Raw genomic sequence first — 26,230 nt, forward strand, 5'->3', positions numbered from 1 at the left:
GAGACAACGTGGAGATAATGAGTAGAAAGATATATATTTATTAACTAAAGCAAATAAATATAATATACAATGGTGTGTGTAATCAGTAATCAGTAGTGTAAGTGAGTGTTTTGCATGCGTGAATGTGATAATGCAGGGTGATGAAGGTGCCAAAGCAAACAAACAAATAAACGGCCATCAAGAACCACAACACAATCTACAGAGGGTGTCTGCATGGAGAGTCTCCTCCATGAATGGGGAAGTGGTGTATTTATCCTGGGAGACACCGGGCCCAGGTGTTTCCCATGTAGCTGACGACCCTCCCAACTCCGCCCACCAGCATCCTAATAAGGAAATAACAGAGAGAATACGGCAGACAGAGTGGGAGGGTCGTCACATCCCCATAAAACCGGGGACCAACAAGGACCCCGGAACAAAATACCAGTCTCTAAGTTCCAAATTTACACAGCTTCTGCGCCACAAATTGATGAGGGTTTACGTTTTCACACTTACAATTTGCCCCAGCCAACCTCCTCCCCAGACCTCAGCGACCTTCGCACAGGAAGCAACATTTAAGAGGAAAGAAGAAAACAAGACCAGGAGGGAGCATACAGGAAAGAGAGAACATGACAATACGAAACAATGGTCAGTCACGTAAACATTAGGAACAGGGCGCACGAGAGAGCGCATCAGCAATCACGTTTTCAGTCCCCGGATGTGCCTCACATCGAGATGGAATGATTGTAAAAATAAACACCATCGCATTATCCTCTGGTTTGGACACATCATGGACCTCAAAAAAGTGAGGGGTTATGGTCGGTGTAGACCACAATAGGTACTACCCCGACCCGACATACACTTCGAAGTGTTGTAGTGCCCAAATTAATGCTAGCGCTTCCTTTTCAATAACCGAATAGTTCAACTGATAATCGTTAAACTTTTTGGAAAAAAAAAAAAACTAACAGGCCTCTCAATCCCAGACACATCTGCTTGCAGCAAAACTGCACCTGCCCCCACATGACTAGCATCCACCTGCAAGGTAAATGACAAATCCATGCGAGGAGCAGCCAGCACTGGAGTTGAGGTAAGCAACCTCTTTGCCTCTTCAAAGCGTGTTGACGAGTAGACCAAACAAACAGCCTTAGCTTTCAGCATATCTGTCAAGGGAGCGACCACAGTAGAGAAGTTATTACAAAAACTACGGTAATAACCAATCATGCCCAAGAAACGCATTAGTTCCTTTTTAGTAGTTGGTGGTGGAAAAGCATCAATAGCCACCACTTTAGCCGAACAGGACGCACTTCACCCTGCCCAACCATTTTTCCAAGGTATGTAACGGTCGCCTGAGCAAACTCACATTTGCCAGATTGATTGTGAGGCGACCCGCAGCCAGACGTTCGAACAAGGCTTGAATACGGGACAGATGTTCTTCCCAAGTATCTGCATAGATCACTACATCGTCCAAATAAACAGCGCACCCGGTCAGACCGGCGACAACCCTGTTCATAAGTCGCTGAAAGTGGCAGGTGCATTGCGCAGACCGAAACTCATAACTGAATACAGTACAGACCAAAGGGTGTAATAAAGGCAGAGATTTCACGTGCCCTACTCGTCAGTGGCACCTGCCAATAGCCTTTTAACAGGTCAAATTTGCTCACAAACTTAGCTGCACCGACTTGATCAACACAGTCCTCCATCCGAGGAAGAGGAAATGAATCTGGTTTTGGGACACTGTTTACCTTACGGTAGTCCGTACAAAAACGGTTTGTTCCATCCGGTTTACTGACCAAGATACAGGGGAGAAGCCCAACTGGAGAAAGAAGGCTCTGCTATCTTACTCTCCAGCATGTACTTGACCTCAGCATCCAGACAACGTAGTTTCTCTGAAGAAACTCTATAGAAGCGCTGACGAATGGGGTCAGCACCTCCAATGTCAATATCATGTTCTATTAAGTTTGTACGTGTAAGTGTATCAGAAAACAAACCTGGAAATCTCTGAATCAGACCAACTATCTCTTTCCGCCCATCAACAGGTAGGTGAGTGAGAAGACTGTCTAAAATATCCAGTGTTTCTGAATTTTTCAATCTACCCTGCAATATACAATCGTCAGGACCAGGAACATCTTCCTCCTCATGCACAGATCTGCACGACAAGAACCCAAGGAAACAACGGTATCAGCCAAAAGAACAGGTTTACCGTCCTCTGTAGAATCCCACTGTTCAGTCTCAGAGGAACGTGCATAATAGGGTTTTAACAGATTTACATGGCACAGCTGGTGTGCTTTCCTCCGTTCTGGAGTGGCAACTAGATAATTTTGCTCAGTGCACTGGCGCACCACTGTATATGGACCTTGAAACTTGGCTTGAAAAGGAGAACCAACAATTGGCAGCAGAGCAAGAACCTGGTCACCTGGACTAAAGTGACGAGGCTCAGTTCGGCGATCAAATATGCCCTTCATCCTCTCCTGTGAAGATGATAACTTCTCTTTAGCCATTTCACAAGCGGCATACAGCCGTCGCCGGAAATCACACACATACGATAACAGGGACTGAGGCTCGGGAGCCTCCCAGTCATCCTGGAGAACAGATAAAAGTCCACGCACTCTATGTCCAAACACAAGGTCATTTGGACTGAAACCTGTGCTCTCCTGTGAAACTTCCCTAGCAGCTAACAGTAACCAAGGCAACCCCTCCTCCCAATCCTTATCCATCTCAGTACAATAAGCTCTCAACAAAGACTTTAGTGTTTGATGGAAACGTTCCAGTGCTCCTTGACTTTGCGCGTGATAGGCGCTAGACAAATTGTGTTTAATATGGAGCTGTTGAAGAACCTGACCAAACAGATTAGAGGTAAAATTAGATCCTTGATCACTCTGAATGACCTTAGGGATTCCAAACAATGAGAGAAACTGAGTCAAAGCTTTTAACACCGATTTAGTCGTGATAGATCGGAGAGGATAGGCAGCAGGAAACCTAGTGGTCTGACACATCACAGTGAACAGGTAACTACTACCCTTTTAGAACGAGGCAGAGGACCCACACAGTCAATAATCAGATACTCAAAAGGTTGGCTGAGTACAGGAATAGGAAACAATGGTACTGGTTTAATAGCTTGATTAGGCTTACCAGTTAATTGACAGGTGTGACAAGTTTTGATAAAATCAGAAACATCCCTCTTTAATCTAGGCCAAAGAAATGTCTTAATATGCGATTGTAGGTTTTCCTCACCCCCATATGTCCAGCCACGTCGCTGTGAGAAGTTTCCAACACCAACTTACGAAGCTTAACTGGTACAACAACCTGACTAATTGCCTCCCCAGAAAAACACTATCATGAGACACCCACTTTCTCATCAGGACATCCTCTTGGAGAAAATAGCCATGGGCGACATCTCCCAACTGTTCTATAGGCACAATTTGATCACGCAACTCTTCCAACGTGGGGTCATCCCGTTGCGCATTGATTAGATCTGAGCGGGTTACAGATAACGGGATAACAGGGAAAACAGTGACATACTTTGTATTATTATCATTAGTCGGCGCAGTGACCAGTTCGCCACGGCTCATAGAACGTGTCACTGCACACGCAGAGAACACCTCTGGGAAACTCTGTACACTCTCATCAGGAATCCCAACAAATGACGGCTTAGTGGAAACCACTAGAGATGGAAACACGACAGGCCATACACGCTCACCAGCCAAGTTATTCCCAAGGATAACATCGATACCCTCAATAGGCAACGAAGGACGCACACCCACAACAACTTCACCCTTCACCAGCCCACAATCCAACATCAGTTTATGCAATGGAACTGACAGAGTTCCATTGGAACTGACTATTCCCCGAATCAGTCTCAGCAGAAAAGGGTAACACAGACTCCAACACAAATGATTCAGAGGCACCTGTGTCTCTCAGGATCTTCACTGGCACTAGGTCTTTACTTCCTAACATAGACACAAAACCTTCTGTAATGAAAGGTAAATAGTCTGGATCAATATGGACTTTCACATTCTCCTGGGCCTGAGGAAATGAGTTATGAATGAACTGATGTGGAACAGGTGCAGCTAATGCAGTAGGCTTAGATTTAGCGTAAGCACCCTTTGACCTGAGAAGTGGACATTCGTTTTTCCAATGCCCTGAACCTTGACAGTAGTGACACTCCTGCCCAAAGTCAGCTTTACCATGGGAGTCAGGTTCAACCCTAGTTGAATAGAACTCTGCCCGAGAACCAAAGTATCTCGGTGAGCGAAGCCCAAATCTATCCGAACGCCCCCACTCTTTCCGAATACGGGGTTCTGCAAAGACACTTTTGTGAGTCAACACATACTCGTCTGCCAAAACTGCAGCTTCAGCAACATTCTTTACTTTCTGTTCATTAATATACGTGGCAATACGATCAGGAATTGTGTCCTTAAATTGCTCTAACATAATCAGATCACACAGCCCTTGGAAAGTCACAACTGCAGAGGCGGAACACCAGCGATTAAACTGTAAAGACAACTGTCGCGCAAACTCAACATGAGTCTGGTTATCATCCCTTTTTAAAGTTCTAAATCGTTGGCGGTAAGCCTCAGGGACCAATTCATAAATCTGTAACACAGCTGTTTTAACTTTATCATAACTGGCACTATCGTGTACACTAAGAGCTGAATATGCTTCCTGCGCTTTACCAGTCAGCACACACTGCAACATTAAAGTGCGGTCAGAATCAGGCCAACTCCTAGCGTCAGCAACCCGCTCAAACAACGAAAAGAATGTCTCGGGGTCCCTTTCATTAAACCGAGGCAATAACCGTAAGTTCCCAACAATATCAAATGTCTCTGGGGCACGACCAAAGCGGAACTACGCCTAGGTAAATCTGGGACACCTTCCCAAAACAAACTCTCCCCTGAGATCTTTCCTTCCCTAACCAAATCTATACGTTCTTGTTGCAACTTGATTTTAGCACGCTCCATATCTTGTTTAAATGCCAATTCCTTTTCATATTTTACACGATCATGCTCTAGCTTCTCACGATCATGCTCTAGCTGTAACAAAAGCAGTTCTTTCTGCTGTTCAAAAAGAAGGCTACTAGGACTAACCGATGGAATGGCCATTGTAACGTTATGGGGAGACGACAAATCCTCAGCAGAGGCTGGCCCGGTGGTAACTTCTAGAATACAACTCTCCATCAGATTGGCCTTCAATATCAACCTAATAGAATTCTTTAGACGTGTATCACTAATCTCAACCTTGTAGTGTTCCGCGACCTTCAACAGCTGTTCTTTAGTACCTAAATCTAACAATTCCTCTGATGGAGAGCGAATGAACTTATCTACATAAGACGCCATAATCACACAAAAAAAAAAAATTCTGGCTCTTCCCTTCTGCTGAGCACACCAGACCACAACCCGAGAATTATAATCACCCTGAGTACCACAGAAGAGAGATGGATACGGAGCTTCCCCAAAACCTACAATAACTCAACCCTAGTCTTCGTGCAGATTTGCGGTGGGAATTTACGCACTGTAGCCCGCTGGCAAGGAAATAGAACTCCCCAGCATGCTGGAAAAATTCCACCAAGCCACGGATGTGCCCCGAGACAACTGCTCAGTCCACAGACACCACACAAAAATAACAAACATTAACCATGCCCAACATATTCCAAAAAATGAAACACGTCGCTAAACCTATCAGGGAAAAAGGCTATAGCTCCGGGTAGCAAGTTTCACTACCCTACCCAAATCTCCCACCGAGGTACACAGCAGACTACTCACCTCAGACTGATGTCCCAACAGAAAGTAGAACAAGAGTTCAGGCTAGGCAGGGCCTGGAAACTAACCATTATAGTCTCTCAACACAGCACACAAACCAAACAACAAAAGGCAACCAATACTGGGTCTATCAAACTCAAACAAAATATGCAAACCAAACACGTACCTCCACGGTCTCCCAAACCAATAGTTCAAATATCCCGGATGAGCCCCACTTGTCACGAACCGGCTCAAAGCCCGTAACAAAGGGAGACAACGTGGAGATAATGAGTAGAAAGATATATATTTATTAACTAAAGCAAATAAATATAATATACAATGGTGTGTGTAATCAGTAATCAGTAGTGTAAGTGAGTGTTTTGCATGCGTGAATGTGATAATGCAGGGTGATGAAAGGTGCCAAAGCAAACAAACAAATAAACGGCCATCAAGAACCACAACACAATCTACAGAGGGTGTCTGCATGGAAGAGTCTCCTCCATGAATGGGGAAGTGGTGTATTTATCCTGGGAGACACCGGGCCCAGGTGTTTCCCATGTAGCTGACGACCCTCCCAACTCCGCCCACCAGCATCCTAATAAGGAAATAACAGAGAGAATACGGCAGACAGAGTGGGAGGGTCGTCACACTTCATTCCCTCCCTCCCTCCCTCCCTCCCTCCCTCCCTCCCTCCCTCCCTCCCTCCCTCCCTCCCTCCCTCCTCCCTCCCTCCCTCCATCCTTCCTTCCTTCCTTCCTTCATTCCCTCCCTCCCTCCCTCCCTCCCTAGTTCTTAAAATTATTATAAAAAGAGAAAAACACCCAATGAAATACTAATGATATAAATAATAATAATAACAGTGAACAACAAAATGTTATTTTCCTAAAGCCAGTCTCTGCCTTAAATGCCATAATATCATTCTACAGAACAGCTCTGTTTTCATAAACACACAGCTATCAGAAAAAGCTCTGTTCTCATAAAGACACAGCTATCAGAAACAGCTCTGTACTCATAAAGACACAGCTATCAGAAACAGCTCTGTTCTCATAAAGACACAGCTATCAGAAACAGCTCTGTTCTCTTAAAGACACAGCTATCAGAAACAGCTCTGTTCTCATAAAGACACAGCTATCAGAAACAGCTCTGTTCTCATAAAGACACAGCTATCAGAAACAGCTCTGTTCTCATAAAGACACAGCTATCAGAAACAGCTCTGTTCTCATAAAGACACAGCTATCAGAAACAGCTCTGTTCTCATAAAGACACAGCTATCAGAAACAGCTCTGTTCTCATAAAGACACAGCTATCAGAAACAGCTCTGTACTCATAAAGACACAGCTATCAGAAACAGCTCTGTTCTCATAAAGACACAGCTATCAGAAACAGCTCTGTTCTCTTAAAGACACAGCTATCAGAAACAGCTCTGTTCTCTTAAAGACACAGCTATCAGAAACAGCTCTGTTCTCATAAAGACACAGCTATAGCAGATGAAGCACTAGATAGAAAACAAAGCCATTGGGTGGAATAACAAAAGAAAGGATGAAATCTAATAGGAGGTGTTGGTGTGTAATTAAAATAGACTTGTCTTGGCTGGAGGGGTGCGTGATGAAGGGAGGAAGGAGCGAGGGGAGGGTGTGTGTGTGTCCGTGCATGCGTATGTGTTCTTAGGAAAGTGTGGACACGCGTAAGCATGTGTATCCGAGTGTAAAGGACATCACGTTGCATTTGCTTAGTGAGTACCACTTCCTCCTGATTCGGCTCACACCGAGGTTTGAACCCAGGACCTCTGCCTTGCCAGGACACGTGACCACCCTCCTGATTCGCCTCACACCGAGGTTTGAACCCAGGACCTCTGCCTTGCCAGGACACATGACCACCCTCCTGATTCGCCTCACACAGAGGTTTGAACCCAGGACCTCTGCCTTGCTAGCACACGTGACCACCTTCCTGATTCGGCTCACACCGAGGTTTGAACCCAGGACCTCTGCCTTGCTAGGACACGTGACCACCCTCCTGATTCGCCTCACACCGAGGTTTGAACCCAGGACCTCTGCCTTGCTAGCACACGTGACCACCCTCCTGATTCGCCTCACACCGAGGTTTGAACCCAGGACCTCTGGCTTGCTAGCACACGTGACCACCCTCCTGAAGTGTGTTACCAGAATGAACCACCGAACAGTTAACAATTTGGCGGCTTGAGGCTGAGGATTTACAGGCCTTCACACAGCTTTCACATGTGCTACACTTACGCGTGTGTTTGTGTCTGTATATGCATGTGTGTGCTTGCATGCATGTGTGTGGGTGTGGTGTGTGTGTGTGTTTGTGCGTGTGTGTGGAATGTGCGCGCGTGCGTGTGTGTGTCTGTGTGTGTGTGTGTGTGTGTGTGTGTGTGGTGTGTGTGTCTTCATACGCACGTGTGTGTGTGTGTGTGTGTGTGTGTGTGTGTGTGTCTGCATACGCGTGTGCGTGTGTGTGTGTGTGTGTGTGTGTGTGTGTGTGTGTGTGTGTGTGTGTTGTTAAGACATCCAAAGCTCCACCATTTCTCAGAGAACAGAGGCCCCTCGGCCATAGCTTAATCTGGACATGTCTTATCCAATGGGGTGTTAGAACTGACACTCGTAACCTTTGACCTACATCGTTACTGGGGTCACAGGGTGAAATTCTTTCTATTTCAGGATATGAGGTCATATACAGTATGATGTGTTTACATGCTTTCAGGGACGACAAGGGGGAGAGAGAGAGTGTGTGTGTGCGAGCGAGCGTGCGTGTGTGTTTGTGTGTCTGGTTCTGGCCCTAGGGCCACTTTCAGCCATCTCGTTTAATAAACTTTAGCCAAGTTCACCACACAATATCAGACCTGAGACGAGGCTGAGGAAGCGAAAAAAGGAGGAAGGGGGGGACAGACAGGGACGATGGGAGGGGAGTGTGTGTGTGTGTGTGTGTGTGTGTGTGTGTGTGTGTGTGTGTGTGTATGTGTATGTGTGTGTGTGTGTGTGTGTGTGTGTGTGTGTGTGTGTGTGTGTGTGTGTGTGTGTGAGAGAATTTGAATGTGAATGTTAATGGCTTTTATAGTGAAGAGGTCCAGACTATCTCCATGTGCTGAGTCTATAGGATGGGAGAGACTACACAGTGAAGCTGGTGATGAGGTCCAGACTCCATGTGCTGAGTCTATAGGATGGGAGAGACTACACAGTGAAGCTGGTGATGAGGTCCAGACTCCATGTACTGAGTCTATAGGATGGGAGTGACTACACGGTGAAGCTGGTGATGAGGTCCAGACTCCATGTGCTGAGTCTATAGGATGGGAGTGACTACACGGTGAAGCTGGTGATGAGGTCCAGACTCCATGTACTGAGTCTATAGGATGGGAGTGACTACACAGTGAAGCTGGTGATGAGGTCCAGACTCCATGTACTGAGTCTATAGGATGGGAGTAACTACACTGTGAAGCTGGTGATGAGGTCCAGACTCCATTTACTGAGTCTATAGGAGGGGAGTGACTACACAGTGAAGCTGGTGATGTTAAGACTCCATGTGCTGAGTCTATAGTATGGAAGTGACTACACAGTGAGCTGGTGAAGAGGTCCAGACCCCATGTACTGAGTCTATAGGATGGAAGAGACTACACGGTGAAGCTGGTGAAGAGGTCCAGACTAACTCTATGTACTGAGTCTATAGGATGGAAGAGACTACACGGTGAAGCTGGCTCCTCTGTTTTGTCTACCTTATCTTCTCCTTGAAGAGGTCCAGACTAACTCTATGTACTGAGTCTATAGGATGGAAGAGACTACACGGTGAAGCTGGCTCCTCTGTTTTGTCTACCTTATCTTCTCCTTGAAGAGGTCCAGACTAACTCTATGTACTGAGTCTATAAGATGGAAGAAACTACACGGTGAAGCTGGCTCCTCTGTTCTTCTCCTTGAAGAGGAATGTTTGCTACACTTTGTTTGTCTGTCAGTGTTTCTGAGGCTTTCATTTTGAAGAGCTCCAGCAGAGGGGATAAGTGTGAATGGTGACGATATGGTAAAGTGAAGGTGTCTTGGTTGGCCAAGGCTGTTGGGTATCTTCAGGAGAATATCCCATCAACTTCCCACCAAAGCAGAACATGGTTGCCATGTTTCAGAATACAAGATAATACTCTTCTGTTTACGTTTCATGAACACAGGAATTGTCTTGCAACGTTCCCATGAAATGTGTCTAATACATTAATATCTTATATTCTGAGAACATGGCAACCGTGTTTTGTTTGTTTTTTGTGGGACATTGATGGAATATTGTCCCAACCCTCATATAACTGGACACAGGAACGTTCTTACAACATTCAAATTAAATGCGTCTAGAACATTAATATTGGATATTCTGAGACCTTAGCAAGCACGTTCTGGCTAAATTCTGTTTGACATTTAGTTCTGTTCGGCATTTAGTTCTGTTTGACATTTAGTTCTGTTCGGCATTTAGATCTGTTTGAGATTTAGTTCTGTGTGGCATTTAGTTCTGTTTGGCATTTAGTTATTTTTGAGATTTAGTTATGTTTGAGATTTAGTTCTGTTTGGCATTTAGTTTTGTTTGGCATTTAGTTCTGTTCGACGTTTAGTTCTGTTCAGCGTTTAGTTCTGTTTGACATTTAGTTCTGTTCGGCATTTAGTTATTTTTGACATTTAGTTATTTTTGAGATTTAGTTCTGTTTGACATTTAGTTCTTTTTGACATTTAGTTTTGTTTGACATTTAGTTCTGTTTGACATTTAGTTCTGTTCGGGCATTTAGTTATTTTTGACATTTAGTTATGTTTGAGATTTAGTTATGTTTGAGATTTAGTTCTGTTTGGCATTTAGTTCTGTTCGACGTTTAGTTCTGTTCGATGTTTAGTTCTGTTTGGCATTTAGTTCTGTTTGGCATTTAGTTCTGTTTGACATTTAGTTCTGTTTGACATTGTTGAAGGATGCTTTTAGAATAACTTCATGAGAGTCTCACAGGAATGTTTTTGTTTGTTGTTACAGGTGTCAGTAGTAATGTCTCCATCATCATTAAAGCCTGTTTGGGATAGGGGGGCAGCATTTTCACTTTTGGATGAAATACGTGCCCATAGTAAACTGCCTCCTACTCAGTCCCAGATGCTAATATATGCATATTATTAGTAGTATTGGATAGAAAATGTTTCTAAAACTGTTTGAATGATGTCTGTGAGTATAACAGAACTCATATGGCAGGCGAAAACCTGAGAAAAATCCAACCCGGAAGTGGGAAATCTGAGGTTTGTAGTTTTTCAAAGCTTGGCATACCGAATACACAGACATCATTCAACACGCTAGCAACAAGTGGCTATTTGACCATAAATAATGGACTTTTGGAACTTTATGGAACAAATCAGTAATTTATTGTCGAACTGGGATTCCTGGGAGTGCATTCTAATGAAGATCATCAAAGGTAAGTGAATATTTATAATGTTATTTCTAACTTCTGTTGAATCCAACACGGCGGATATTTCTTTGGCTGGATTGGGCTCTGAGCGTCAAACTCAGATTATGCTTTTTTTCGTAAAGTTTTGTTGAAATCTGACACAGCAGTTGCATTAAGGAGAAGTCTATCTTTAATTCTGTGAATAACACTTGTATCTTTTATCAATGTGTATTATGAGTATTTCTGGGATTTGATGTGGCTATCTGCAAAATCACCGGATGTCTTAGAATCAAAACATTACTGCAAATAATTCAACATGGCTATTTAACATGGATATATAACATGGCTATTCAACATCTCTATTCAACATGGCTATTCAACATGGCTATTCAACATGGCTATTTTACATGGCTATTCAACATCTCTATTCAACATGGATATATAACATGGCTATTCAACATGGCTATTTAACATGGCTATTCAACATGGCTATTCTACATCTCTATTTAACATGGCTATATAACATGGCTATTCAACATGGCTATTCAACATGGCTATTCAACATCTCTATTTAACATGGCTATTCAACATCTCTATTTAACATGGCTATTCAACATCTCTATTTAACATGGCTATTCAACATCTCTATTTAACATGGCTATTTAACATGGCTATTCAACATGGCTATTTAACATGGCTATTCAACATGGCTATTTAACATGGCTATTCAACATCTCTATTTAACATGGCTATTTAACATGGCTATTCAACATGGCTATTTAACATGGCTATTCAATATGGCTATTCAACATGGCTATTTAACATGGCTATTCAACATGGCTATTTAACATGGCTATTTAACATGGCTATTCAACATGGCTATTTAACATGGCTATTTAACATGGCGATTTAACATGGATATTTAACATGGCTATTCAACATCTCTATTCAACATGGATATATAACATGGTTATTCAACATGGCTATTCAACATGGCTATTCAACATCTCTATTCAACATGGCTATTCAACATCTCTATTTAACATGGCTATTCAACATCTCTATTTAACATGGCTATTTAACATGGATATATAACATGGCTATTCAACATGGCTATTCAACATGGCTATTCAACATCTCTATTTAACATGGCTATTCAACATGGCTATTTAACATGGCTATTTAACATGGCTATTCAACATGGCTATTTAACATGGCTATTCAACATGGCTATTTAACATGGCTATTTAACATGGCTATTTAACATGGCGATTTAACATGGATATTTAACATGGCTATTCAACATCTCTATTCAACATGGATATATAACATGGTTATTCAACATGGCTATTCAACATGGCTATTCAACATCTCTATTCAACATGGCTATTCAACATCTCTATTTAACATGGCTATTCAACATCTCTATTTAACATGGCTATTTAACATGGATATATAACATGGCTATTCAACATGGCTATTCAACATGGCTATTCAACATCTCTATTTAACATGGCTATTCAACATCTCTATTTAACATGGCTATTCAACATCTCTATTTAACATGGCTATTTAACATGGCTATTCAACATGGCTATTTAACATGGCTATTCAACATGGCTATTCAACATGGCTATTCAACATGGATATATAACATGGCTATTCAACATGGCTATTCAACATGGCTATTCAACATGGCTATTCAACATGGCTATTTAACATGGCTATTCAACATGGCTATTTAACATGGCTATTTAACATGGCTATTCAACATGGCTATTTAACATGGCTATTCAATATGGCTATTCAACATGGCTATTTAACATGGCTATTTAACATGGCTATTCAACATGGCTATTTAACATGGCTATTTAACATGGCTATTTAACATGGCTATATAACATGGCTATTCAACATGGCTATTTAACATGGCTATTTAACATGGCTATTCAACATGGCTATTTAACATCTCTATTTAACATGGCTATTCAACATCTATATTTAACATGGCTATTCAACATCTCTATTTAACATGGCTATTCAACATCTCTATTTAACATGGCTATTCAACATCTCTATTTAACATGGCTATTTAACATGGCTATTCAACATGGCTATTCAACATGGCTATTTAACATCTCTATTTAACATGGCTATTCAACATCTCTTTTTAACATGGCTATTCAACATCTCTATTTAACATGGCTATTCAACATCTCTATTTAACATGGCTATTCAACATCTCTATTTAACATGGCTATTCAACATCTCTATTTAACATGGCTATTTAACATGGCTATTCAACATGGCTATTCAACATGGCTATTTAACATCTCTATTTAACATGGCTATTCAACATCTCTTTTTAACATGGCTATTTAACATCTCTATTCAACATGGCTATTTAACATGGCTATTCAATATGGCTATTCAACATGGCTATTTAACATGGCTATTCAACATGGCTATTTAACATGGCTATTCAACATCTCTATTTAACATGGCTATTTAACATGGCTATTCAACATGGCTATTCAACATGGCTATTTAACATGGCTATTCAACATCTCTATTTAACATGGCTATTTAACATGGCTATTCAACATGGCTATTTAACATGGCTATTTAACATCTCTATTTAACATGGCTATTTAACATGGCTATTCAACATGGCTATTCAACATGGCTATTTAACATGGCTATTCAACATGGCTATTCAACATGGCTATTTAACATGGCTATTCAACATCTCTATTTAACATGGCTATTTAACATGGCTATTCAACATCTCTATTTAACATGGCTATTTAACATGGCTATTCAACATCTCTATTTAACATGGCTATTCAACATCTCTATTTAACATGGCTATTTAACATGGCTATTCAACATGGCTATTTAACATGGCTATTTAACATCTCTATTTAACATGGCTATTTAACATGGCTATTCAACATGGCTATTCAACATGGCTATTTAACATGGCTATTCAACATGGCTATTCAACATGGCTATTTAACATGGCTATTCAACATCTCTATTTAACATGGCTATTTAACATGGCTATTCAACATCTCTATTTAACATGGCTATTTAACATGGCTATTCAACATCTCTATTTAACATGGCTATTTAACATGGCTATTCAACATCTCTATTTAACATGGCTATTTAACATGGCTATTCAACATCTCTATTTAACATGGCTATTTAACATGGCTATTCAACATGGCTATTTAACATCTCTATTCAACATCTCTATTTAACATGGCTATTTAACATGGCTATTTAACATGGCTATTCAACATCTCTATTTAACATGGCTATTTAACATGGCTATTCAACATGGCTATTTAACATCTCTATTCAACATCTCTATTCAACATGGTTATTCAACATGGCTATTCAACATGGCTATTTAACATGACTATTCAACATGGCTATTTAACATGACTATTCAACATGGCTATTTAACATGACTATTCAACATGGCTATACTAAGACATTAGGGATGTGTGGAACACTAATAGTTTGCTATAAGTCTGGAGGAAGAGGATTCTGCTGGATGATTCTAATACTGCCTCTCATAGCCTTGGAGGCCTTGAGATATCCTATGGTATTTCACTTAGTATCACTGATGTCCAATAGTTTCAGACAAACGTTGACATGTGGGTCAACTCTGTGTGTCTGTGTGTGTGAGTGTGTGTTGTCAGAAATATATGTTAATCACCAAGAAATGATGCTGCTTCATTTAGCCACAACATGTTATTTAGGTGGATTTAATAAACTACAAGTAGAACATGTGTGTGTGTGTGTGTGTGTGTGTGTGTGTGTGTGTGTGTGTGTGTGTGTGTGTGTGTGTGTGTGTGTGTGTGTGTGTGTGTGTGTGTGCATGTAGACGTAAACGCAGGTTCAGGCCCTGGAGCCACATTCAGCCGTCTCACTTAATACACTTTAGCCAAGCTCACCACAACATATCAGACCTGAGATGAGACTGGGGAGGAGAGGGAGGGGGTAGGGGGTGACAGGGATAGAGAGGGAGGGGGGCAGGATAGAAAAAGCAGAGAGTGAGGGAAGGAGGCAGGCAGAGGAAAAGGGGAGAAGAGGGAGGAGGTTGTAAGAGACACACAGACACACACAGACACACACAGAAACACACAGAGACAAAGATACACACAGAAACACACAGAGACACACAGACACACAGTGGTAGGCTTGATTACCAACAACGACGAGACGGCCTACAGGGAGGAGGTGACGGCCCTCGGAGTGTGGTGTCAGGAAAATAACCTCACACTCAAAGTCAACAAAACTAAAGGAGATGATTGTGGACTTCAGGAAACAGGGAACACCCCCCTATCCACATCGATGGAACAGTAGTGGAGAGGGTAGCAAGTTTTAAGTTCCTCGGCATACACATCACAGACAAACTGAATTGGTCCACTCACACAGACAGCATCGTGAAGAAGGCGCAGCAGCGCCTCTTCAACCTCAGGAGGCTGAAGAAATGCGGCTTGTCACCAAAAGCACTCACAAAATTCTACAGATGCACAATCGAGAGCATCCTGTCGGGCTGTATCACTGCCTGGAACGGCAACTGCTCCGCCCACAACCGTAAGGCTCTCCAGAGGGTAGTGAGGTCTGCACAACGCATCACCGGGGGCAAACTACCTGCCCTCCAGGACACCTACACCACCCGATGTCACAGGAAGGCCATAAAGATCATCAAGGACAACAACCACCCGAGCCACTGCCTGTTCACCCCGCTATCGTCCAGAAGGTGAGGTCAGTACAGGTGCATCAAAGCTGGGACCAAGAGACTGAAAAACAACTTCTATCTCAAGGCCATCAGACTGTTAAACAGCCACCACTAACATTGAGTGGCTGATGCCAACACACTGACTCAACTCCAGCCACTTTAATAATGGGAATTGATGGGAATTGATGTACAATATATCACTAGCCACTTTAAACAATGCTACCTTATATAATGTTACATACCCTACATGATTTATCTCATATGTATACGTATATACTGTACTCTATATCATCTACTGCATCTTTATGTAATACATGTATCACTAGCCACTTTAAACTATGCCACTTTGTTTACATACTCATCTCATATGTATATACTGTACTCTATACCATCTACTGCATCTTGCCTATGCCGCTCTGTACCATCACTCATTCATATATCTTTATGTACATATTCTTTATCCCCTTACACTGTGTATAAGACAGTAGTTTTGGAATTGTTAGCGAGATTACTTGTTGGTTATTACTGCATTGTCGGAACTAGAAGCACAAGCATTTCGCTACACTCGCATTAACATCTGCTAACCATGTGTATGTGACAAATAACATTTGATTTGATTGATTTGACACAGATTCACAATGAAGCACACAGAAACACACAGAAACACACAGAAACACACAGGGACACACAGAAACACACAGGGACACACAGAAACACACAGAAACACAAAGACACACTGACACACACTGAGACACATAGACACATTGACACAGAGACACACTGGGGCATAAAGACACACAGAGACACACATAGACACAGAGACACACAGAAACACACAGACACACACAGACACATATAGACCCGGAGACCCGGAGACACACACAGACACACTGACACACACACACATACACAAAAATACACACAGGCACATACACACACACACACAAATACACACAGACGCACACAGACAGACAGACACACAGACAAACAAACATATACACACACACACACACACACACATACATAACACACACTCAGACATGCAAACACATACACACACACACACTTGAACTACTGTCCAATTATTCTAAACTAACCTAGCAGGGTCTTAGTAGGGCACAAAACATGACGCAAAACACAACCAACTAGAACCCGCTAATGTGTGTGTGTGTGTGTGTGTCCTCTGCTGCTGTGATCAGAATAATGAGTTTCCAGCAGATAAAAACGGGGTGAGAGAAACAGAGGAGAGAAGAAAAAACTAGAAACACTTCATGTTGGTTCTCTCTCCTCTGGTGTGTCAGTGTTGTTTAAGGTCTGCCTCTCCACACGTTGGCTCCCTCCCTTCAGCTGCCTGCTTCTGTGGCTCACCCTCTGGCTCATTTGCAATCGCTCATCTCGTCCTCCGGGGAGAGTTAACCTTTGTCGTCCGTTTGCTGGGCCCCAAGCAATGATTAGAGAGAGAGAGAGGGAAGGGAGGTTGTAGAGAGAGAGCAAAGGGGGGGGGGTTGGGGGGTAGATATAGATGGTCAGAGAGAGAGGAAACAATAGAAAGGGAGGGGGTGAAGAGAGGGGGGAGAAGAGGAATACAAACGTCAGCCAACCAGCCAGCCAGCCAGCCAACCAGCCAGCCAGCCAGCCAACCAGTCAGTCAGTCAGTCAGCCAGCCACACACACATGGACTCACATACACACACACACACACACACACACATGGACTCACACACACACGGACTCACACACACACACACGGACTCACACACACACACATGGACACACACACACACACACACACAAACACACACACACACAAACACACACACAAACACACACGGACACACACACACACACACACACACGGACTCACACACACACACACACACACACACACACACACACACACACATGGACTCACACACACACACGGACTCACACACACACACTGTTATTCTGTCACCCCCTCTCCTAGTTCCCCCTCTCCTAGTTCCTTCTCTGTCATCCTCCATCTACCCCTCTCCTAGTTCCTCCTCTGTCATTCTCCATCTACCCCCTCTCCTAGTTCCTCCTCTGTCATCCTCCATCTACCCCCTCTCCTAGTTCCCCCTCTCCTAGTTCCCCCTCTGTCATCCTCCATCTACCCCTCTCCTAGTTCCCCCTCTCCTAGTTCCTTCTCTGTCATCCTCCATCTACCCCGTCTCCTAGTTCCTCCTCTGTCATCCTCCATCTACCCCCTCTCCTAGTTCCTTCTCTGTCATCCTCCATCTACCCCCTCTCCTAGTTCCCCCTCTGTCATCCTCCATCTACCCCGTCTCCTAGTTCCCCTCTGTCATCCTCCATCTACCCCGTCTCCTAGTTCCCCCTCTGTCATCCTCCATCTACCCCGTCTCCTAGTTCCCCTCTGTCATCCTCCATCTACCCCCTCCTAGTTCCCCTCTCCTAGTTCCTCCTCTGTCATCCTCCATCTACCCCGTCTCCTAGTTCCCCCTAGTTCCTCCTCTGTCATCCTCCATCTACCCCTCTCCTAGTTCCCCCCTCTGTCTCCTCTGTCATCCTCCATCTACCCCTCTCCCAGTCCCCCTCTCTCATTCTCCATCCCCTCCTAGATCCCCATCTGTCAATCTCCTCTCCTATCGCCCAATCTCCCTATCTCCTACATCCCCTCTCTCATTCTCCATCTACCCCTCTCCTAGTCTCCCTCTTTCATTCTACCTCTATCCCCTCTCCTAGTTCCCCCTCTCCAAATCTCCCTCTATCTCCTCTCCCAGTGTCCCCCTCTCATTCTCCCTCTACCCCTCTCCTAGTGGTCCCCTCTCCCATTCTCTAGCTACCCCATCTCTAAAACTCCATATACCCCCTTTCTAGTTCCCCTCTGTCATCCTCCATCTACCCCTCTCCTAGTTCATTCTCTGTCATTCTCCATCTACCCCTAGCCTAGTTCCTCCTCTGTCATTCTCCCTCTACCCCCTCTCATAGTTCCTTCTCTATCATTCTTCGTCTACCCCCTCTCCTAGTTCCCCCTCTCATAGTTCCTTCTCTGTCATCCTCCATCTACCCCTCTCCTAGTTCCTTCTCTGTCATTCTCCATCTACCCCCTCTCCTAGTTCCCCCTCTGTCATCCTCCATCTACCCCTCTCCTAGTTCCTCCTCTGTCATCCTCCATCTCCATCCCCCTCTCCTAGTTCCTCCTCTGTCATTCTCCCTCTACCCCTCTCATAGTTCCTTCTCTATCATTCTTCGTCTACCCCCTCTCCTAGTTCCCCCTCTCCTAGTTCCTCCTCTGTCATCCTCCATCTACCCCGTCTCCTAGTTCCCCCTCTGTCATCCTCCATCTACCCCGTCTCCTATTTCCTCCTCTGTCATCCTCCATCTACCCCGTCTCCTAGTTCCTCCTCTGTCATCCTCCATCTACCCCCTCTCCTAGTTCCCCCTCGGTCATCCTCCGTCTACACCCTCTCCTAGTTCCCCCTCTCCTAGTTCCTCCTCTGTCATCCTCCATCTACCCCCTCTCCTAGTTCCTTCTCTGTCATCCTCCATCTACCCCCTCTCCTAGTTCCCCCTCGGTCATCCTCCGTCTACACCCTCTCCTAGTTCCTTCTCTGTCATTCTCCATCTACCCCCTCTCCTAGTTCCTTCTCTGTCATTCTTCATCTACCCCCTCTCCTAGTTCCCCCTCTCCTAGTTCCTTCTCTGTCATTCTCCATCTACCCCCTAGCCTAGTTCCTCCTCTGTCATTCTCCCTCTACCCCCTCTCATAGTTCCTTCTCTATCATTCTTCGTCTACCCCCTCTCCTAGTTCCCCCTCTCATAGTTCCTTCTCTGTCATCCTCCATCTACCCCCTCTCCTAGGGTTGTGCCGTGGCGGAGATCTTTGTGGGCTATACTCGGCCTTGTCTCAGGATGGTAAGTTGGTGGTTGAAGATATCCCTCTAGTGGTGTGGGGGCTGTGCTTTGGCAAAGTGGGTGGGGTTATATCCTTCCTGTTTGGCCCTGTCCGGGGGTGTCCTCGGATGGGGCCACAGTGTCTCCTGACCCCTCCTGTCTCAGCCTCCAGTATTTATGCTGCAGTAGTTTATGTGTCGGGGGGCTAGGGTCAGTTTGTTATATCTGGAGTACTTCTCCTGTCCTATTCGGTGTCCTGTGTGAATCTAAGTGTGCGTTCTCTAATTCTCTCCTTCTCTCTTTCTTTCTCTCTCTCGGAGGACCTGAGCCCTAGGACCATGCCCCAGGACTACCTGACATGATGACTCCTTGCTGTCCCCAGTCCACCTGGCCATGCTGCTGCTCCAGTTTCAACTGGCCTGGGCCCTAGGACCATGTCCCAGGACTACCTGACATGATGACTCCTTGCTGTCCCCAGTCCACCTGGCCATGCTGCTGCTCCAGTTTCAACTGTTCTGCCTTACTATTATTCAACCATGCTGGTCATTTATGAACATTTGAACATCTTGGCCACGTTCTGTTATAATCTCCACCCGGCACAGCCAGAAGAGGACTGGCCACCCCACATATGCTCTCTCTAATTCTCTCTTTCTTTCTCTCTCTCGGAGGACCTGAGCCCTAGGACCGTGCCCCAGGACTACCTGACATGATGACTCCTTGCTGTCCCCAGTCCACCTGACTGTGCTGCTGCTCCAGTTTCAACTGTTCTGCCTTATTATTATTCGACCATGCTGGTCATTTATGAACATTTGAACATCTTGGTCATGTTCTGTTATAATCTCTACCCGGCACAGCCAGAAGAGGACTGGCCACCCCACATAGCCTGGTTCCTCTCTAGGTTTCTTCCTAGGTTTTGGCCTTTCTAGGGAGTTTTTCCTAGCCACCGTGCTTTTACACCTGCATTGTTTGCTGTTTGGGGTTTTAGGCTGGGTTTCTGTACAGCACTTTGAGATATCAGCTGATGTACGAAGGGCTATATAAATACATTTGATTTGATTTGATTTGATCCTAGTTCCCCCTCTGTCATTCTCCATCTACCCCCTCTCCTAGTTCCCCCTCTGTCATCCTCCATCTACCCCGTCTCCTAGTTCCTCCTCTGTCATCCTCCATCTACCCCCTCTCCTAGTTCCCCCTCTGTCATTCTCCATCTACCCCCTCTCCTAGTCCCCCTCTGTCATTCTCCATCTACCCCCTCTCCTAGTTCCCCTCTGTCATCCTCCATCTACCCCGTCTCCTAGTTCCTCCTCTGTCATCCTCCATCTACCCCCTCTCCATATACCCCCTCTGTCATTCTCCATCTACCCCCTCTCCTAGTTCCTTCTCTGTCATCCTCCATAAACCCCCTTTTCTAGTTCCCCTCGGTCATCCTCCATCTACACCCTCTCCTAGTTCCTTCTCTGTCATTCTCCATCTACCGCCTCTCCTAGTTCCTTCTCTGTCATTCTTCATCTACCCCCTCTCCTAGTTCCCCCTCTCCTAGTTCCTTCTCTGTCATTCTCCATCTACCCCCTCTCCTAGTTCCCCCTCTCCTAGTGTCCCCCTCTCCTAGTTCCCCCTCTCCTAGTTCCCACATCTGTCATTCTCCATCTACCCATTCTCCTAGTTCCCCCATCTGTCAAACTCCCTCTACCACCTCTCCTAGTGCCCTCTCGCTCATTCTCCCTCTACCCCTCTCCCAGTGTCCCCCTCTCTCATTCTCCCTCTACGCCCTCTCCCAGTCCCCTCTCTCATTCTCCATCTACCCCTCTCCTAGTTCCCCATCTGTTAATCTCCCTCTACCCACTCTCCTAGTTCCCTATCTCTCATTCTCCCTCTACCCCCTCTCCTAGTCCCCCTCTTTCATTGGCCCTATACCCCCTCTCCTAGTTCCCCCTCTCTCTTTCTCTCTCTACCCCTCTCCTAGGTCCCCATCTGTCAATCTCCCTCTACCCCCTTTCCTAGGTCCCCTCTCTCATTCTCCATATCTCCCCCTCTCCGAGTTCCCCCATCTGTCAATCTCTCCTAGTACCCCCTCTCCTAGTGTCCCCCTCTCTCAATCTCCCTCTACCCCCTCCCCTAGGTCTCCTCTCTCATTCTCCATATACCCCCTCTCTTAGTCTCCCTCTTTCGTTATCCCTCTACCCCCTCTCCTATTTCCCCCTCTCTCATTCTCTCTCTACCACCTCTCCTAGTGTCCCCCTCTCTCATTCTCTATCTACCCCATCTCTCAATCTCCATATACCCCATTTTCTAGTTCCCCATCTGTCAATGTCCATCTAACCATTCTCCTAGGTCCCCCTCGCCCAATCTCTCTCTACCCCTCTCCTACGTCCCCTCTCTCATTCTCCATCTACCCCCTCTCCTAGTCTCCCTCTTTTGTTCTACCTCTACCCCTCTCCTAGTTCCCCCTCTCCAAATCTCCCTCTACCTCCTCTCCCAGTGTCCCCCTCTCATTCTCCCTCTACCCTCTCTCCTAGTGGCCCTCTTTCATTCTCCCTATACCCCCTCTCCTAGTTCCCCCTCTCTCATTCTCCGTTTACCCCCTCTCCCAGTGTCCCCTATCATTCTCCATCTACCCCTTCTCCTAGGTCCCCATCTGTCATTCTCCATCTACCCCTCTCCTAGTACCCCTCTCTCATTCTCCATCTACCCCTCTCCTAGTGTCATTCTCCCTCTACCCCTCACCTAGTTCCCCATCTGTCAATCACCCTCTACCCACTCTCCTAGTTCCCCCTCTCTCATGCTCCATCTACCCCATCTCTCAATCTCCATATACCCCTTCTCCTAGTTCCCCTCTCTCAATCTCCATCTACCCCCTCTCCTAGTTCCCCTTTCTCATTCTCCATCTACCCCATCTCCTAGTTTCCCCTCTCTCATTCTCCATCTACCCCATCTCCTAGTTCCCCCTCTCTCAATCTCCATCTACCCCATCTCCTAGTTCCCCCATCTGTCAATCTCTCCTCTGTCTTCCTTGGTTTCTTCCTGTCTTCCTTGGTTCCTTCGTGTCTTCCTTGGTTTCTTTCTGTCTTCCTTGGTTTCTTCCTGTCTTCCTTGGTTCCATCCTGTCTTCCTTGGTTCCTTCCTGTCTTCCTTGGTTCCTACTTGTCTTCCTTGGTTTCTTCCTGTCTTCCTTGGTTTCTTCCTGTCTTCCTTGGTTCCTACCTGTCTTCCTTGGTTCCTTCGTGTCTTCCTTGGTTTTCTTCCTGTCTTCCTTGGTTCCTTCCTGTCTTCCTTGGTTCCTACTTGTCTTCCTTGGTTTCTTCCTGTCTTCCTTGGTTTCTTCCAGTCTTCCTTGGTTACTTCCTTGGTTCCTTCCTTGGTTCCTTCCTGTATTCCAAGGTTTCTTCCTGTCTTCCTTGGTTTCTTCCTGTCTTCCTTGGTTTCTTCCTGTCTTCCTTGGTTCCTTCCTGTCTTCCTTGGTTCCTTCCTTGGTTCCTACCTGTCTTCATTGGTTCCATCCTGTCTTCCTTGGTTTCTTCCTGTCTTCCTTGGTCCCTTCCTGTTTTCCTTGGTTCCTGCCTGTCTTCCTTGGTTTCTTCCTGTCTTCCTTGGTTCCTTCCTGTCTTCCTTGTTTCCTTCCTTGGTTCCTACCTGTCTTCCTTGGTCCCTTCCTGTTTTCCTTGGTTCCTGCCTGTCTTCCTTGGTTCCTTCCTGTCTTCCATGGTTTCTCTGACCTCCATCTCATTGTTCAGTCCTCCAGAGTTTAGGCCATTTGTTCCACACAGCATCTTGGCCCACAACTCCAGAGTATTAGCAGTGTGTGTGTGTGTTCATATTTGAAAGTGTGTGTGTGTGTTCAAATGTAAAAGTGTGTGTTTGTGTGTTTGTGTGTTTTTGTGCATTTTTCTCAATTAAGGGACCTCCCCTGTCCCCTGCATCTCCAGCCATGGTAGAGAAACTGATGAAACTCCAACACGCACACACACACACACACACACACACACACACACACACACACACACACACACACACACACACACACACATACCCCCTCCCCTCACAGACACACACACACACTAATACGTGGGTGATAGCATATGCAGAGCTTCTATTACATTATAGACTTTTGTGTTCCTTTCAAGTGTTCTGTCAACATCACGTCATTATGGACAGCTGTTAGTGATGTAGAGAATCCGTAGTGAGGCAGTGTTTTATGTACGCCACAAATGACACCCTATTCCCTACATAGTGCACTACTTTTTACCAGTGCCAGTGTAGTTCAGGTAAGAAGTAGTGCACTATGTAGGGAATAGGGTGCTATTTAGCCTAATTACAGAACAGCTCTGATGTGTGAGGTGCAATCAATGCAAATGGATTTGTGTTTTAGCTCACCTTGTTTGAGTAAACGGATAAAGCCTCCCCAGGTGTACTCTATTTCTCTATTTCTCTTTCTTACTTTCTCTCGTTTTCTATCTCTGTCGTTGAAATTAGGGTCTATGGGTTATACATCATTTTCTGTCTGTCTGTCTGTCTGTCTGTCTGTCTGTCTGTCTGTCTGTCTGTCTGTCTGTCTGTCTGTCTGTCTGTCTGTCTGTCTGTCTGTCTGTCTGTCTGTCTGTCTGTCTGTCTGTCTGTCTGTCTCTCTCTCTCTCTCTCTCTCTCTATCTCTCCTCTTTTTTTCACCACTGGGTTACCGACCTCACCATTAAGGTCTGGATCTTCCTCTCTGCAGGCTGTGCGTCAGTAAAGGCGTAAGCCACTGGTAGGCGGAAAGCTACCTGAATGACACAGTATATTATTAATGATACAGTATAGTATTAATGATACAGTATAGTATTAATGATACAGTATAGCCTTAATGATACAGTATACTATTCATGATACAGTATAGTATTAATGATACAGTATAGACACAGTATTATGATACAGTATAGTATTAATGATACAGTATAGCCTTAATGACACAGTATATTATTAATGATACAGTATAGTATTATTGATACAGTATAGTATTAATGATACAGTATAGCCTTAATGATACAGTATAGCCTTAATGACACAGTATATTATTAATGATACAGTATATTATTAATGATACAGTATAGCCTTAATGATACAGTATAGCCTTAATGATACAGTATAGTATTAATGATACAGTATAGTATTAATGATACAGTATAGTCTTAATGATACAGTATATTATTAATGATACAGTATTGTCTTGATGATACAGTATAGTCTTAATGATATAGTCTATTATTAATGATACAGTATAGTATTAATGATACAGTATAGTATTAATGATACAGTATAGTATTAATGATACAGTATAGTCTTAATGATACAGTATAGTATTAATGATACAGTATAGTATTAATGATACAGTATAGTCTTAATGATACAGTATAGTATTAATGATACAGTATAGTCTTAATGATACAGTATAGTATTAATGATACAGTATAGTCTTAATGATACAGTATAGTATTAATGATACAGTATAGTATTAATGATACAGTATAGTATTAATGATACAGTATATTATTAATGATACAGTATAGTTTTAATGATACAGTATAGTATTAATGATACAGTATAGTCTTAATGATACAGTATATTATTAATGATACAGTATAGTCTTAATGATACAGTATAGTATTAATGATACAGTATAGTATTAATGATACAGTATAGTCTTAATGATACAGTATAGTATTAATGATACAGTATAGTCTTAATGATACAGTATAGTCTTAATGATACAGTATAGTATTAATGATACATTAATGATACAGTATAGTCTTAATGATACAGTATAGTCTTAATGATACAGTATAGTATTAATGATACAGTATAGTCTTAATGATACAGTATAGTCTTAATGATACAGTATAGTATTAATGATACAGTATAGTCTTAATGATACAGTATAGTTAATGATACAGTATAGTCTTAATGATACAGTATAGTATTAATGATACAGTATAGTATTAATGATACAGTATAGTATTAATGATACAGTATAGTCTTAATGATACAGTATATTATTAATGATAGTATAGTCTTAATGATACAGTATTAGTATTAATGATACAGTATAGTATTAATGATACAGTATAGTCTTAATGATACAGTATAGTATTAATGATACAGTATAGTATTAATGATACAGTATATTATTAATGATACAGTATAGTCTTAATGATACAGTATAGTATTAATGATACAGTATAGTCTTAATGATACAGTATAGTATTAATGATACAGTATAGTCTTAATGATACAGATGATACAGTATAGTATTAATGATACAGTATAGCCTTAATGATACAGTATATTATTAATGATACAGTATAGTATTAATGATACAGTATAGTATTAATGATACAGTATAGTCTTAATGATACAGTATAGTATTAATGATACAGTATAGTCTTAATGATACAGTCTATTATTAATGATACAGTATTGTCTTGATGATACAGTATAGTATTAATGATACAGTAT

Source organism: Oncorhynchus nerka, linkage group LG18, assembly GCF_034236695.1.
Source record: "Oncorhynchus nerka isolate Pitt River linkage group LG18, Oner_Uvic_2.0, whole genome shotgun sequence".
Taxonomy (NCBI): Eukaryota; Metazoa; Chordata; class Actinopteri; order Salmoniformes; family Salmonidae; genus Oncorhynchus; species Oncorhynchus nerka.